This window comes from Sturnira hondurensis, unplaced genomic scaffold, assembly GCF_014824575.4.
Source record: "Sturnira hondurensis isolate 20B ecotype Veracruz unplaced genomic scaffold, ASM1482457v3 Scaffold0008761, whole genome shotgun sequence".
NCBI lineage: Eukaryota > Metazoa > Chordata > Mammalia > Chiroptera > Phyllostomidae > Sturnira > Sturnira hondurensis.
The window spans coordinates 1048768-1063676 of NW_028081392.1; the positions used below are offsets into that span (position 1 = coordinate 1048768).

General features: G+C 54.8%; 1 protein-coding gene across 1 annotated transcript in view; it reads left to right on the plus strand.

The window, feature by feature from the left end:
* The first annotated feature begins 7543 nt into the window (after positions 1 to 7543).
* The window catches only part of CDH23 (cadherin related 23), a 427421-nt gene continuing 420055 nt past the window's right edge, over positions 7544 to 14909 (plus strand). Inside the window, exon 1 of the mRNA XM_037055825.1 lies at positions 7544 to 7901. The gene's annotated coding sequence lies outside the window, so the exon portion shown is untranslated. The remainder of the gene's footprint in view (positions 7902 to 14909) is intronic.

Consider the following 14909-nt stretch of genomic DNA (forward strand, 5'->3'; position numbering starts at 1 on the left):
CCTCTCACCGCACCCCACAGCACACACAGCTTCCCTGTCATCCTGTCATCCCTGTCCTCATTTGCTCCTGCCCTCAGCCCTGTTGGCCTGGAGGGGCCAGGTCCCCTGTCCCAGGACTGCCAAGGACCGTGGCGCCCAGGTACCGTGGCGCCCAGGTACCGTTTTATGTGTGTTCGCGCATCCAGTTCTCACGACAGCCGTGAGAGCAGCACCACAGTTTTACCGATGAGCGGACCGAGGCAAAGAGAAGTCAGAGAACCTGCCCAAGAGGCAGAGCTGGGGTTCGCACCACACCTGACAGCTGGGCTTCGGGGCCCCACCTTTTACTGACCCCATTTTACAGATAAGGAAACCGAGGCCCCAAAAGGTTTGGCCACACATTCAAACCCATACAGTTGGGAGTGGCAGGACAAGAACTCACATCTGTGACTTTTAGGGTCAAAATCTACCCCCTGTCCCTGTCCCCAGACCAGTGGTTTTGCTCTGAACATTGAAATCATACAGGGAGCTTTCAAAACAGCTGTGTCCAGATGTCAGCCCAGCCCGATCAAACCTGGTTCTCCCATCCTCTTTTCACACCCACTCCCGCACCTTCCGGGGGCTCGAGAACCACTCCCTGGAACACAGGTGGGCAGGGCCTGGGTAGAGCTTAATTCAGGCTTTGCCCCAGTGACCTTGGGCAAACTGCTTTTACCTGTCTGTGCTGCCTCAGTTTCTTCATCTGTCAGATTGTATCATTACAGTGTCTCCTTCCTGTGAGGACTGAGCGAGATAATCCACACAAAGCACTTGCAAGAGTGTCTGGCACAAAGTCAGTTTGAAATAAATGCCAGGAAGATTGTTACTGTTATTATCATTTGTTGTGTCGCTCTGTGGAGAGCCCGTCCCCCTGTGGGTCCCAGGTTCTCCATCTGTGAAGACATGGCGTGGTGGGGACGCCGGTCTTGGAAGGTGCCTTCCAGCTCCGCTGTGCTCTCATCAGTGAGAAGCTGGCTGGCTCTCAGGCCTTCTCCCCCTACCCTTTCAGAAGCCCAGCTCTGCCCGTTTTGTGCTGGGGCTACAGCAGGCACGTGCGGGGAGAAGATGAGCCGTGCTTCTGTGGGATGTATCCAGCCTCCGATTGTGGTGTGATGTCTCTGCCCGCTGGGAGGTGCTAAGCGGCGCAGACAGAAATCTCTCCTTGTAAGGTGGTGGCTGACAAGGCTCCAGTTGCCTCCAGAGAAAGACGGAAGGGCCTGGATGGAAGGCCTCTTGGAGAGGCAGGGTGGTGGGGGGAGGTCCTGGCAGCGCTGGGGGCCCCATGCCGGCTTCCTACCAGTGCGCAGGGCACTTAGTGCCAGTCCTTGCCACCAGGCGCCATTCTGCACCAATGCATAATTCATGCCCCGTGTGCCAATCTGTGCCAGCTTTAATTAGCTTCTAACTTTTTGTCATTCATTTTGCTATGAACACCTTATAAATAAATAATGTGAGGGGAGCAGAGAGTGGGCAGGAACGTGAGGGAAGGAGCCTGGCTCCTTAGGCCTCATGGGAGAGGGGTAAACCTCTAAGGTGGGGGTCCAGGAGCCTTCCTGAGGGTCCTCGACTCTGCGGTCGGGTGGCCCCAGTCCACCTTGCTCTCCTTCCAGCCTTGTCCTTTCACAAGCTGCGCTGAGCTGCCACAGCTGTGCCAGGCTCCAAGGGCCCACAAACCAAACTCAGGAGCACACGTGTTTGGTTTATGGTGGCAGGCTCTGCCCCTGGAGAGGCCAGTGGGCTGGGGACACCGGCAGGAAGCAACAAACAGCTTTCACCAGCTCAGGGACGGGAGTAAAGGGGGAGGAGGCAACCGTGCTTCACTGTGAGGCGGGGAAGGGAGGCTGTTATGGAGGACACCCCGAGGAGAGACGTGCATGTGCTTTAAAAATAATAATCGACCCTCACGGGGAAGAGAGAGTTGAATGAGAGTGGTATTTTGTTTTCACAGTTTATAAAGCACTTGGATTTGTGTGTTTTCTCTTCCACCCTGAACGGCAACCTTGGGAGGTGTTCAGGGAAGCTGGGGGCTAGCGTGCCAGTAAACAGTTGAGGAAACTGAGGCTCTGATGAGTCGGTGAAGACCCACGTCCACTGCATTCTATCTCAGGAGCTCCGCATTACACGCACGGCCTCACCTCCATTCACAGGGGAGGAGGCAGGGCAGAAAGTCCCCCAGGGGGGCTGGGGTGCTGAGGCGAAATCCAGTCCAAACCCAGGTGATTTACTAGGCTGGGCAGGTTTAAAATAGCAGATTTGGATTCCCTCCCTCTTTTCTTCTTCCCCTCCTTTCCTTCCTCAGTCACTGAGAGTGCCAGTGAGCCAGCTGATCACTTGTTGTTTGGGGGTTACAAAGACAGTGAAGGAGAGATGTCCCTGCTTCTAAGGTGCCAGCCCAGGGCCACCCTGGGACAATCCACCGTCTTTCCCTCTCCATCCTTCAGTTCATCGTGCTTTGCCATTATTGTGGGTCTTCACCTCCAAGCCCACCCACCTCCCTCTACTTCAGTATTGCTTGCTGAGTGACCCCAAGGCCCCAGGCCTCAGCATAGCACACAAGGTCCTTCATGGCCCAGCCCTTGCTGATCTGTCAAGATGTGTCTGTCACCTCTGCCCAGTGTGCCTTGGTCCATCCCAACCATCACACTGCCTGAATTCCCTAAGCTGTTGAATGGCTTTGCATGCATCCAGTCCTGGACCTCACATGCTCTTGCCAGCCTTATCTTGCCAGGTGCACTCATCTTTCTAGGCTCTGTTAAGTGGTCCCTGCTGTTGGAAGTTGTTCCCAGACTCCTTGCTTAGGGTAGACTGAGCCCTTCTCGGGTGCCTCTGTCACTGCTGAACCTGACCCTGGCCTCCTATGCTTCCTGTCTACTTGTTTCTGTCCCTCTGACAGGATCGCGGCTTCTCTGAGGACCAGACTTGTTCATGCTATATGCTTTTCTGTGTCTTCAGCAGGCAGCCTGGAGTCTGGCACGTGGTGGGCCCTACGGGAATAATTGTTAGACGAATTAATAAAGACAAAATCCCTGCCTTTGAGGATCCTAAGACTGAATGTCCCAGAGCTAAAGTTGAGCTCGAACCACTGCAGAGATGTGGCCACTTCTGGCGATATCTGGACGTGTTCTGATACGGAAGGAGCCAATCCATCAACTTGCTTATCCTCCCTGCCCCTTCCCTCCACTCCCTCCCTTTCCTCCCCCCTCCCCCTCCCAGCCCCCTCTTTTAAATTTTGGAAAAGGGAGGTAGAGATACTCTTTATGTCATATTGTTATACTCACCCATGTCATACTGTGACCCCTACAACTGTCAGGAGATTCATAGATGGTCTACACCAGACAGGGCTGTTGTGGTCGCAGCGCCCCCTAGTGGGAGAGGGGGCAGTATGAAGCTGGGCCCTGGGCAGTTCACCTCTCCGTGGTTTTCTGCTATCCTCAAAGTGCTTTCACACTCCCCAGCATTCATAATCTCACAGAAGACCAAAGCTCAGACAGCTTAAGCAATTTGTCCAAACCATACAGGTGGTAAGAGGTGCCTCTTTATCAATCCAGACCACCCTCCTCCCTGCCCCAGGTGCTTGGGGGAGGGGGAGAACGCTGAGAGCTGTTGGTGGACAGCCCTGAGTGCTTGGAGGAGTTGAAACCCCAGGCAGGGAGAAAGGCTAATTCCGGGGATTAATCACCTGGAAGTGAGAAAGGCGCTGGGTCAGAGGATAGAGGCCAAGCTTTTTTCCCAGTTCTGAGTCTCCTGCCAATGCCCATCGTCCTGTCCTGCCTTTTGCTGCTTCATGAGCAGGGCGGCAGGTCTGTCATTCACCTCCAGGTTCAGTGAGCTCCCCCAGCGCCCACAGGGAAGGTCCGTATGCATGCTCTTCCCTCCGCCTGGAGCGCCTTCTGCCTCTGCTGCCCGTGGGGCTCCTGATCATCTCAGCAAAACCCAGCTCCGAGGTCCCTGTATCCAGGCAGCCTTTCTGGGCTCAGCTTTCTTGAAATTCCGCCACCCAGTCTCCTTTGGGCTACCTCTCGCTTTGCCACACTTACTCTGTTAGAGTAGAATTGATTTGTATGTCTGCCTCCCTCTTGGACTGGGCCTCAAAGACAGAGGCTGGAGTAACTCACGCTCGCGTCCCCAATGTGCCCTGCAGGCCTGGTTCTTCTCAGATCCATTCCCCACTCCCCTCTGCAGTGCTTTCTATGTATCATAGCAGGGCTGACCCTGCAGGTTGCCGTCCCCAAGCTTCTGGGTCTTCTGGCTCTGGCTGGGGTCAGCCAAAGGGAGCCCCAGTGGGAGACCAGGGAAGGGAGAGCCCAGGGTGCCTTGTCTGCATTCTCGGCCTTAAGCAGTGTCTGGGGTTTCCAGTTCCCATCAGACAGGTCCACTGTGGTTCCATCTGTCTTCCAGTGCATTGCCCACCTGGTGACTCTCCTTCCTCCTATCAGCCCTCCATCCCAGGGGGAAGTATAGCAACCTCCTGCTGCACTGAACTCTGGGTTACCTCTTCATCTTCCGTTTAAACTGTCAGCTTCTTCATCATCATGTGACCAAATTCATTTTGAATTCCACGTCTGTTACACACCAGAGGATTGTGTGGGCTGTCGCCCTCAAGGGGCAGCCCAGTTCCTGTCATGGTGTGTGGCCCAGAGTGGGCTCATGGAACCCAAGTGTCTGCTGGCGAGGGCCCGCGAGCAGAAGCGTGGTGCCCACGTCAGAAGGGCTGATGGCCTCCCTGAGCTCGGTGCTGTTTGGTTCACATGTAAAATGACTGCAGACAGTTAGGGGAGTCATAGTTTAAGAGAGATAGATGGGGACAAACCAGAAAGAAAAAAGATTTTAGGATTAGGGAAGCTTTATGAGGCCAAGAGAAGTCCAGTGTTCAGCCCAAAGCCATCCAGCTCAAGAGCAGTCTGTTATTCAGAACCCAGCCCCCTACTGGCCCCACCACCCTGTCTAAACACGCGACTACCTCAGGGCTGTCACACCTCATCTCCAGCCCTGCCCTTTCCCCTCAAGCTCCAGACTCCTGTGTCCGACGGGCTACTCCTTCACGCCTGCATCCGGTCATTGCCTGGGCCTCTCCCACTCAACATGTCATACGGGAACTCTGGCTCATCCCCCCACAGTGGCCCTCCTCCCGAGATCCCATCTCAGGGAGCAGCGCCCTGCCCCACCTACCTCCACATGCCAGAAACCTGGGGGTCTCCTCGATAGTTCCCTCTGTCTCACCCCAGAATCACCTCCTCTCCCAATTCTGTAGATTTTTATCTCCTGAGTGTCACTTCTGCCACTACTATCCCAGTCCCGGTCTCTGTCACCCGGAGAGCAGCCTACAAAAATACGAGCAGGAAGAGGGCAGGGATTTGTGTGCCCATGTGTGTGTGGGTTTTTGTTGTTGTTGTTGTTGTTCACCAATGTATTCTAAGTGTCCAGATGCACAGGGGTCAGCCAACTTTTTCTGTTTGGATCCAGCTGGTAAATATTTTAGGTTTTGCTGGCTGCACAGTCTCTGCTGAAACTCCTCACTCTGCAACTGTAGCACCAAAGGAGCCATAACTGGACGGGCATGCGGGTGTTCTAACACTTTATTTACAAAAATGGGTGTCAGGGTGGATTTAACCAGAAGGCTACAATTTGCTGATCCCTGGTCTAGAAAAGTTTCTGGCCTATGGTAGATGACAAGTAAATATTTTTAATTGAATTGGTCTCCTCTTATCATCTATTGCCTCCAAATCAATTCCCGAGTTTTCCAGCCATAAATCAGATCATGACAGTGCCACCCCTCAATCTCCATACCAACTACCTGCTTCAAAGCCTCAACTCTTAGGGTAAAGATCAAACCCATATCAGAGCCAACATGCCCTAACCCGTCTGGCTCCTGCTCCCACTGCGGCCCTACACTCACTGCCCTCCCCACCCTCTCAGATTCCAGCTGTTCTGTCTTCCTTCACTCCCTCATATACGCCTGCTCCTGCCCACCCCAGGGCCTTTGCACATGCTGTTTCTCCTCCCTAAAATTCCATTCTCTCTCTCCATTGCTCATCTTCAGCTCTCAAATCTAATCTCCTTCAAGAAGTCTCCCCGATCCCCTTGCCAAGTGCCAAAGCATGCTTCTTTCTGGCACTGATCTGGCTGTCATTTCACCTGTTTATGTGTTTCATTGACTAACACCTGGTTCCATTAGAGGAGCTCCACAGGCACAAGGACCGAGCCTGTTTTGTCCCCATGTTCTCAGAAGCTATTTAAGTTAGCACATAGTAGCAACTAAGAATGAATGAATGAGTGAATGAATGAATGGTAGAGAAGTGAAGCTTTGAAGTCAAACAGTTTCTAGGTTCTATACATGACTCTACCATGCAGGCAAGTCACTCTCCTCCCTGAAGCTGGTTTTCTTACAGTAAAACCAGGATAATGACAGGACCTACCAGAAAAACTGTGTTGAGGCAGGAAAAGTCTCAGCCCAGAGCCTGGCTCCAGGTGGCTATTGTCAATATGCTAACTGCAACCGAGACAGGTCCAGAAATCCTGTCATATGAGAAACAGTTAAAAGCACTGAGAATGTTTAACCTGGGGAAGTAAAGACTGAGGTCAGAGAACTACCCTCTTCAACTCCGTGCATACCAGCTCCTTCTGAATCCAGCGGTCTGGGGCAGTCAGGAAGTTTCCACTATAGGTGTGCAAAGAGAGGCTGGGAGACTGTTGTTCAGGGTGCTGCGAAGGGTCTCCTGTATGAGAGTGCTCAAGTGATCTCAAGGGTCTCTCCCAATCCGAGGTCCCTCAGGGGAAGCACTAGGAGGCATTTTGAGCTCAACCGAGAGAAAGGGCGCAGATGGGAGCGCACGATTGGTGTTGGCAACCGCAGCTGTTTGAGGGAAGCACGGCCAAGCAGCCCCAAGGACTAGAGGGCCCTAACTCTGCTCGACGCTCAGCGATTCTGAGAACAGAGAGGGGGCGCTTAAAGCCAACAGATGGCGCAGGCTCACCTAAGCCCTGCTTTGGATCTCTGGCCCCGGCTTCCCGGGAGCGTTTCCAGTTCCTCCAGAGGCCCGGAGCGGGGAGCGGATGGGAGGTTGGCCTGGCCTCTTCCCCTCCGCGTGCCCCTCTCCCGGACAGCCGGTGGCCCTGTGGGGCACGGCTCAAGCACGCACCTGGGGCCATTTACCCGGGCTTCCTCCTTGTCCCTTTGGGGGATTTGTCGAGTTGTCACAGCAGCCGGTGCCATGACATCGGCAGAGGGCAGCTTCACCAGCACTGAAATATTCATGCCCTGAGTGCCTGGCCAGGCTCCGCTACGTCCCCGGGGGTCCGCGCGGGTCCGGAGAGGGTGGCGGAGGTGCAGGGATACTGGCGGCCCTTCGCGTGTGTGTGGAGGGGGTGCTGAGCGGCCAAGGCGCGGCCCGGCTGGCTGGGGCTGGGAGAGGCGGGAGGTGAGCGAAGGAGCGTCAGGAGGCGGGGTCTGAGTGGCGGGGGCCGAGCGGGGCGGAGGAAGAGAGGGAAAGTTGATCGCGCACTTGAGCGGCGGCAGCGGCTCGGGAGAACCGGGCGCGGGCTTCGGGCGCGATGCTCAGCGAGAAGACGCGTCCGACGGCAGCCGGGCTCTGAGCCGGGCGGGGCGGGGCGGAGAAGCCCGTCCCCCGGCATGGAGTGCAGGGGTGCAGAGCCTCGGGACGTTTGGAGCGCGGCTCGCGTGCCTGAAGTTGCAGCCAGCAAGCAGCCGGCGCAGAGCGGACGGCCCAAGGGGACCCAGGAGCGGCTGTCGCGCCGCTGATGAGCCTTCGCGCCTGCAGAGAGACGCGGTGGTGGCCAGCACCGGAGCAGGCGGCCCTTGGGGGCCGACCGGGAGGAGAACAGAGCCCGAGGCGCGGCGCAACGGCTCTCCGCACACGCACACGGTACCAAAAGCCGCGCACGGCCCTTTCCCTCCCCACTTCCCTCGCCTTCACTGCGCTGTGCATTCGCCTGCCACGCGGCGGGAAAGTTGGAGCAGTGGGGTCGCGACCGCAGTCGCTAAACCACTTGTTCCCGCGGCGGCCGTCGCCCTCCGCAGGGGCCGGGGACCTCCTTCCATCCCTGCCCCTGGCCCGGGTCTTGCACCCGGCTCGGAGCCCGCGGCCAGACGCGCGGCAACTTTGATTCCCGGGAACTCACATTCCCTCCGCGTTGGCCTCGGGAAGACAGGCACTCATTGCACTTCCCACCCCCGTTCCTGGACCCACGACACTCGAGCGCTTTGCTCTTCCCACCTCGAAAAGGATCTGGGTTTGGGATGGGGAGAATTTCGGGGATAAAGAGGGCGTGGGCATCCGATCCGGTCGCCTTCTGTGCTCTGGGTACCCATTTGGACAGAGGAGTGGGTGGGGTGCACCTCCTCCGCGGATGGGCAATGGCGTTTGAGGGACCTAAAGTCACGTAGCTCTCATCATCTCTCAGTGCCCGCAAGAGACCTACCTCAGAGTACTCTGGCAACCTCCCCGATCCGGACAGGCTATGGGGAGACGGACGCTCCCCTCGTGGAGCAGGGAGCAGGCTGCTGGCGCTTCGCTTCCCAAGTCCCTTTGCAGGCCCGTCACGGGTAGTGCTGACTGTCCCCCGGGGGCCTGCACTCTCGGCTCCCCTCAGGTCAGCCCAGGACGTGTGCAGAGCCCGTGTTCCACGGAGGTGGTGGCACCAGCCTACAGGCTCTCGGTCCCTTGCCTTTCTAGAGCAGGCACCTAGAGCCGCTGCTTCTGTGCTGCTAGCGGAGATCCATTGCCCTCGCTGCTGGCCGCCGCCCCGCCTCGACCCCAGCGCCCAGCCCGGGTACTGTAAGCGGCCCGCTCTCTGGGGGAAATTAGCCTTTCCCCTGTAGTAACACACCCCCACCCTCCCCGGTAATTCGGAAAGCCGTGCCTCCGACTTCCATGTACCTTGCCCTCTCAGACCAGAACGGGCATTAACCTTTGCCTTTCACCTGGTTTGCAAACGCCCCCACCCCAATTTGGATTTCGAAATATGCAGGAGAGGCACAAGAGTATTGTGTGTGCGCATATGAAAGTGTGTGTATTGGGTGGAGTCAGACCCTTATATAGGGAAGAATTAGGCTGGGCTGAAGAGCCTCGATGGGCCCAGGTGCAAGGTGCTGATGAGTCAGCCCATGGTGGAGAGAGCTGGCTTGAAATTAATGTTTGGTTTATGGTGTAGGGGTAGGCACACTGTAGTCAGCACCCAAGGGTGTGGGGGACCAGATGTCACTACCCAGGAGGGACTGGGAGGGGGCCTCTTAGCTTGCGGAATAAGAATGCCTGGTGCTGTTTCCCCAGGGCTGGGGAGAATCAGAAGGCAGAGTGCCTGCCCTACAGGAAGCGAGAGTATCCTGTGGCCTGGAAAGGTGGCGCTTTGCAGAAGTGACCAGTGTGAACCCCAGGCTCTGCTGCGGGTAGTGAAGGAAAGCAGTGAGTGGGAAGGAGGCCCAGAACTGGCATCCTGGTCTTATCTGGGACCCCATACACATCTGTCTTAGCCTTCCTGACCCCCAAACAGCTGGACCACTCACATCTGCTTACCAAAGGGCTCAATTTGAGGGTTATGTAGGCAAATGGTTGCCTCCCAAATAGCTCCCCTCTCCAACAAGCTCCTTACCTGCAATTTCACCACCTGAGGTTCATTTCTTTGAGCTTAATGTTTTAAAGGGCACCTTTCTGAAGTCCTAATTTAAAATGCCCATAGTTCTGGAAGGCGAAGGTCTGGTGGAGCCTTGTTCCCAGTGTGGCCCATGGCCACACAGCATTAGCAGAACCTGGGTGCTGGTTGGGAAGGCAGATTCGCATGTCCCACCCCAGACCTCTGGAATCGGAATCTGTATTTGACAAGATCCCCGAGTGATTTGCTTGCTCAGTAAAGTTTGGGGAGTGCTGGTCCACAGTGCCGTCCAGGGAATGAGCATTTCACAGCCTCTTGATGCAGAAAGGGTGTTGAATAGGGCAGTAGGTAAGAAAGGAGGGAAGAGAGTGAGACTGGAGCTTCTCATTCTGGATGGTTGTGCCAGGGTTGGGTTAACAGTCCACCGCTGCCCACCCTTGGGGCTATCCCTGCTAACGCCTGGAGGCGTCTGTGTTGGGGGTGCCTTTAAACAGGTTCAAGTAGCAGCTCAGCTTTCTGTGGTGTGAGCTGCATGTGGGCTAGTAGGGAGGGGTCAGGGGGCAAGATTTCTGGGAAGGTGGATGTGCTACTCTGCCTCCAGGAAGCCTGGGGCTGAGCAGATGCCGTCCCTCAAGGGGGAGGAATTAAGTAACTGTCCTCCTCTTCATCTGTCCCTCTCAAGTGGGTGGGGTGATCCATTAATAACACCTCTCAGTGGCCACACACAGGACTTATGCGAAGGGAGCTGCAACAATGCTAATTTGGGAGGGTTCACAATGGGAGCACATGGACCAAGCTCCACTCTTCCATCCGTCCTGCTGCCCTGGGCCCTCAGGAGGCCCCTAGCCCCAACTGGCCCCATCACCCAAGGATGATGCCAAGGCATGGTGACAAGTCACCTGCCTGGTCCTCTGGAGGAACAATGGCAACCCTGAGGCCATCAAGGCAGGCCTGACAGTGAGGACCTGAAAGACTTTGGAGGGATTTGGATCAAAGGCCTGGGGTGGCCAGTGGTGTCACAGGTGACAGGTTGTGGAATGACTCAGACCTCCCAGCATTGCTGAAAGAAGACTGTCCTTCCCTGAGGCTGGTCTTTGCCAGGAAGAGAGTCAACCCTCTGACCTGCCTTGTATGGCTCAGTTGGTTGGGGCACCATCCTGTAACCAAAATGTTGAGGTTTCTGTTTTTGGTCCTGGCACATACCTAGGTTGTGGGTTCAACCCCTGGTCCAGGTTTGTATGAGAGACAGCCAACTGATGTTTCTCTCTCACATCGATGTTTCTCTCTCTCCATTCCTGCCTATCTAAAAAAGCAATGAAAAAACAAATGCCTTTGGGTAAGGGTAAAAAAGAGGGCCCACCGGACCAGAGTGCAGTGGGGTGAGCGCTGTGGGAGCCCATGGAGCACCGTGGCTGAGGCTTTCGGGGCAGTGAGGCTGATGCGATTGCCTTCTTTTGCTGGTGAGTTCAACATAGCTAGGTTAGTAAAGGTCTGACTATTTTCTTGACCCTCAATTTAAAAAAACTAGTGTTTTAAAACGTGAAGATGGTTTTTAATATTAACTTAAATGTCTTTGAACTCATTGTTTTCAAAGTCAATTAAGTGTTTTGTTTTTTTTAAAATCATTGCTTTTTATACTGCGCCTTGATTTGAGTTTTTCTTGGCGTCAGGGCCATCCTGTTTGTCCATTACTGTGTGAGCAAGGTCATTCACGTTTGGACCCTTCTCTATGGGTTATTTCAGGGTGGGGTAGTTTGCCTTCGGTGGAAAAGAAGCAGGGATCAGATCGCATCCTTCTGTGCCCAGCCCCGTGCATGTCTGTGAGTGGTGCTGACGCGGCTGAGGGGCGGCCAGCCGGGGCGCCTTCACGGACGCCTGGGGTGGGTGGGTGAGGTGGTAGCCTCTCCAGTCCAGGCCTACTCCCTCACTGACCTGCCACGGTGCCCGTACTGCTCTGTGGTGGTCTGGCTGCTCAGCTAGACAGTGAGCTTCTTTAGCACGAGCTGTGTTTTATTCCTTCTTATATCCTCAGGGCCCACTGCACCAGCTAAGCGTGGGCTCGGTAAGTGACTGACCACATGGAATATTGTCAGGTGATAGTTCCACTACCTTCTCTAGCCCCGTCGTCAACTGGTCATTAATACCGGGGCATTTGGTGTGCCTAAAACCAGTTTTAACTATTCATGTTGGTTCCTTTCAAGACTGAGCCGCTGATATCCATTTGGCCATATTCTGGGCTCTTGGAGTACATACCCTTGGAGTAGTGGTCTCAGCCTCACATGCCTAGAGGGGCCAGGAGGTAGAGCAAAGGGTAGATCAGGGCCAAATACAAGCCAATAGGAAGCGGTGGGGACTACAGAGAAGTGAAGAGTGGAGGCCCCATAGGGAAGGAGCAAGTGTAGGCAAACCGTCTGTGCAACAAAAGTCAGAAGGATGGTGACGCTGGGGCTGAAGGGATGCTTCTGGAGTGCTGGGTGTTTCTATATCTTGATCTGAATTATCTACAACAGTAGTGAGTGATCATTTGTGCAGAAGAGAACTGAGGAAAATTAAAGCACTTACGGGCCATATTTATTTTGGTTCAACATAAAAATAGCTTTACTGAATCTCATAAGGCAGAAACTGCATATTCTCACCGACTTTATTGGCCAGAACGGTATCAGTGCGAAACTTGGCATATTTAAGAAGTAGCCACATGGAGACAGCTTTCTAGTCTTTCACTGTGAAATTCAATCTGGCTCTGTCCTGGGGAGCGGGGCGGACTGCAGCGCTGCTCCTCGCTGGGCTGCATGTTTGGGTCTCAGGATTCATGCTATCGGGGCCCCACCTGACCCCGCAGTTAAAAAGTCCACGAGGCTCGGTGTGTGGCCGAGGGGAGTGGAGTGTCACAGATCATCTCAGCCTCGGGGGCCTCAGGCTGCGTCACCGAGGATGCCACGGCAGGCTGAGATGTGGCGGTCACATTTTTAACGTTTCCTTTGCATGGTCTAAAGCACCATGCACGCGTTGGTTACTGCTATGATCATAAACCCATTCTCTTAGTGATTTTTGTGAGCCTCTCGGAGGCAGACTGTGCCGGGACCGAACACCAGCTCGTCCACCCTTGAGCTCTGAAGCCTTGGTCCCGCCTGCAACCTTGCCCAGGCTTTAGTTTTCGCGTCTATTAAATGGGAGTATTTTTCAGTTACGCCATAGGCTTGCCATGAGCATTAAGAAGACAAAACGTTTGGAGGGAGCCCTGGGTGCATCGTGCAGTGGCTTTATCGTTCCCCTTTCGGTCGGGTCAGGCATTAGGTGCCTTGCGTTCTAGCGAAGACGGGAAACCTCCTACTTGGAGCGCTTGACACTCTAAGTCTCTGCGTTCAGTTCCGTCTGGAGTTAGTGTGTGTGTGTGTGGCTATGGTTGTGGTTTTCATTTTGAATTAGTGACTAACAACATTTTAAAAATAGAATTTTTGCCTAGAAACCTGGCTTTCTGGCATCTGGCTAGAACCGGACACGTTGGTCTCCATTCCCAACTGGCCGCTGTTGGCTGGAGCTGAGGGGCAGGCGCCCCTCATATTTATTTGTACTTCTATTTTAAAAACTCTTTGACTGAGGAGTACATTAATACACTAAGTTAAACAGATCTTAAATGGAAGTGGTGAATTTTCACACAGGTATAAACCTTCGTAAGCAGCGCCCGGGCGGAGCCGAGTCCCCAGCGCCCCGTGGGCGCCCTCCCGCCCCCCCGCCCCAGGCAGTGTCAGCCCGCACCCAGACCAACCTCTCTCCTGCCCTCACTCAGACTTCCTTCTCACACGAGTCTTGCCTACAGTTTTTCTCTCAGATTCAGGCACGCCCGTAGCCCTTAGTTCTCCTTAGCGCCCACCATTCCCTGTTGTCTACATCTGCCCATGTTGTTCCTGTGCGCACGGCATTCTGGCCCCTTTAGTCATTGGAGTTTGTGACCTCTCTCCAAGGGCTGGGAGGGTCCTTGGAAAGTAGCTAGACCTACTGTGTTACAGGCCTGGAAAGTGAGGGCTAGAGTCAGGGGCTGGGCTTGTTCCAGGCGCTGTCCCTGGGTGAGGTGGGCCTGGGTGATGGCCAGTCAAAGGCAGAGCTCCATTCTTTCCGCCAGGCATGGGGTGTGTTCAGGAGGCCAGCGAGTCTTTTTCTCCCAGCCCCCAGCAGCCAGGGGCGGGCCCTGCAATCACAGTCACCCAGAGCCTCCCGGGGTTCGGCCTCAGAGGGGTGGAATCTTTTCTGGCCTGTACCTCCCGGAAGATGCATCTTCCCCAAGGCAGGCTGTTAGCACGGCTTTCTCCTTTAAAGGCCATTCTCCATTTGGAGAGGACCTGAGCTGCCATTTGTGACAAGGGCCCCCTGCACACCACCTTGATTGTGTCTGTTTCTGAAGAAGCCTGTAATTTGGGAGCCGTGAAAGCGAGAGAGGGAGGGAAGTAGAGAAGAGTGCGAGAGAGGGAGGAGGGGGAGGAAAGGGAGAGAAAACAAAAGGGGTGACTGGGACCATGTCTGGGCATCCATTTGTATCACTGCTCCCCTTTCCAAGGAATGGTGGCTTTTCCTGCTTCTTCAGAGCTCCAGTCAGGGTAGGCCGGGTCCCCCCACAAGGGTCCCTTTAGCTCTGCCCTGCTTCTCTTCTGTTCTTTGCCTACAGAAGCAGAAGCCTCGTCTCCCTGTCCCAGGCTTACCTGTGGTTTATCCATAGCTTCATTCTCCCTCAGCCCTTTGTGCCTCTTCTGCTCTGATTTGCCCTTGCCCTGCAAGGAGGTTGATCTTGACCTTTGCTGTGGGGGCCAGGAGAGCTGATATCATCACCAGGAAACCAGTAGTTACAGAACTCCAGGCTAGGCCTCCCTCTGCCCCTTCTATGGACGTCTGAGGCTTTGTCCTGGGGTGAGATGCATGGATGGGCTGCCACTGAAGACAGCACCTACTGGGCCCCGGGACAGGAGGTCTTTCCAGAGTCACCCTCTTTTATGTCACAGGGTCCCTTGTCTACTGTTGGGGAAACTTTTCATTCCACCATTCAGTCTACAAATACTGAGCATCACCTATAAACCAGGCTCTGTCTAGTGGCTGAGGATTCATGCTGGGAGTTGCAGGAGTGCTGTCCAGCAGAGGTGTAGTGCAAGCCACATGCATTGTTCAGTCTTCAGAATCTGGTCTGTATTATGCATTTACAGCATATCTCAATTTGGACTCAGCATCTTTGAAATGCTCATCGGCTACATGGGACTGGTGGCTACTGTATTGTTGAACTGGGGGAATAGATAATC